Source organism: Lathyrus oleraceus, chromosome 7, assembly GCF_024323335.1.
Source record: "Lathyrus oleraceus cultivar Zhongwan6 chromosome 7, CAAS_Psat_ZW6_1.0, whole genome shotgun sequence".
Lineage (NCBI taxonomy): Eukaryota > Viridiplantae > Streptophyta > Magnoliopsida > Fabales > Fabaceae > Lathyrus > Lathyrus oleraceus.
This window is the reverse complement of record NC_066585.1, coordinates 476,701,411-476,703,735: the sequence shown is the minus strand read 5'-3', so window position 1 is coordinate 476,703,735 and position 2,325 is coordinate 476,701,411.

Here is a 2,325-nt window from a genome sequence, read left to right as displayed (position 1 = left end):
GAAAATTGTCCTTTTGTATGGAGAAAGGAAAGTAATATAAAACCAAACTCCAAAATTTCATTGAAACCTCCTCTGTTGTAACTTGTATTGTGGTTCCTAAAATACACTTATATCACCGTCAAACATAAAGCTACACCAAAATGCTTATATAAACTATATATATATTCACCAAACTAATTAAAAACTCTATATTTAGTATTTACCATCAGAAAAGAAAAACTAAACAAATAAAAGAGTTTGATTCAATAGCAGGTAAACGAAATATTCATATTTATAGCATTATGTTCACAACTAAATGTTAATCTTACTGTCAAGAATAAAAAAGTTAATATAGATTTGGAAAAAAAAGTGTAATATGTGTAATTGCAAGAGAAAATATTGTGTTTAAGTTGAATAGAGAGACAAACTTTGACATATTTCAATTCAAGTTAGATGCTGTTTAGAAAATGGGAAGTGAGAAACACTCCAAATTCATCTTTGTGTCCATATTGAACCTTTATGATTTTTAGAATGAGAGAATCTTTGTTATTAACAACGTCTATATACCAAAGATAAATTTGATTATGAATAACGCAGTTCGTAAAAATGTAAAGAAATAATCTCCCATATTCAAGCTCCGAAATAGAAAAACCATTATCAAAACAGAGGTTAAAATATTCTTATTATTAAAAGAAGAAATATAATCAAATACAAATGAAATAAAAGAGACTACGGAATATGTAAAAGAAAATCTCACTTTCACCATGAATGACATTTTCTGAGTCAGTAGTATATGCACCATGCTTTTGCGTTGGTGTTCATCTCCACCATGGGATAGGCCTACAAAAACCTATATGTTTCTTGTCAAAGACTCTCCCTTTGATCGCATATCATACCTTTGCAACCAACTCTCTATCACCTCACATATTTCCCCATTAATAAGTTTAATGAATATATTATGGAAGAGAAAGGTGAAAAAAAGTTATAATTGAATATGGATAAGGAGGAACCTTCATATGAAAGCTCTTAAAGTTTAAATTTTTCTTTGGTGGGATGAAGATAGAATAAATTTTAATTTCAAAGCATTGAGAGCCGCCGAGAGGATGATGAGTAGTTGAGAGAATGAAATCATGACTTCCAAAAGGATGATGAGCGGTTGAGCAAATAAAATTGTAACTGTCGAGAGAATGATGGTCGGTTGAGAGAATGAAACCAAGAAATTATGTAGCGGTTAATGATCTCAAATGTACATGAAGGTTGGTTTTATTATGTGGTGATGAGTAGAAAAATAAAATATAAAAACACTTTTCCTCAGTAATGATAAATTTATAAAGACAAAGAGGAAGTTAAAAGGTAATTTTGTCATAAAGGATAATTTGTCATAAAATAGTTTTCTCTGTAATGATAAATTTATAAACCCAAAGAGGAAGTTAAAGGAATTTAAAGGGTAATTTTTTCATTTAAGGATACATATCACATTCATTCGTTAATTATACACTAACACAACACACAAAACAAAATTCATCTTCTTCCTTTATTTTTTTCTTAATTTTTTTTATTATTCATTTCCAAACCTAATTTTAATTTCCCCATTTTTTCTCCAATTTTCCATTATTGTTTTGGATCTAGGTGCTCCCTCACTTCCTCCTATATAAGACTTTCCATTTCACTTTAAATCCAAATAAATTTAAATTCATTTTTAACTTCACCCTGTGTTTCAACATTTGATCACGGTTTATTTTTTTCTCTCATTTCTTCAACCTCTCTCCTCTTTATGACAAATCATTAATAATACCTTTGTTACCATAAAATTGAAAAGACATAAAAGCAATTTAAAAAGGATTGTTGAGGCAGTTTTTCTACAAAGACAACTTTCTCTCTCGAGTAGTGTTCACTTCCACCAAAATTGCACATAATAAAAGAATAAATAAATAAAATTAAAAGTAACAAAAAGGATAAGACAAATTCAAAACTAAATTGAGCAAATACGTACACATTTCAACATCAAAACAATTAATTAAAATACCATGACATTAGAAGAATGAAAGTGATGATAAAGGTTGAAACCATATGGAAGACAAAAATAAAAAAGGTTGAAACCATAATATGAAAGACAAAAATAAAATATGAAAAAAAATTAGATGAGAGAAGAATTGAAGTTCCATATAACTTCAAGATACTTATTCCATGTCTCTCTCATCTACAATAACCTCTAGGTGACTATTGTACGTGAAAGTTACTTAATTGATGTTTTGAATTGTAAAATATGAAGTAAGTGAAGGGTAATTATGTAAAAAAACATTGTGATATGGTCTATCTCCCTCTGCTCCCTCCGTCCTCTCTCTC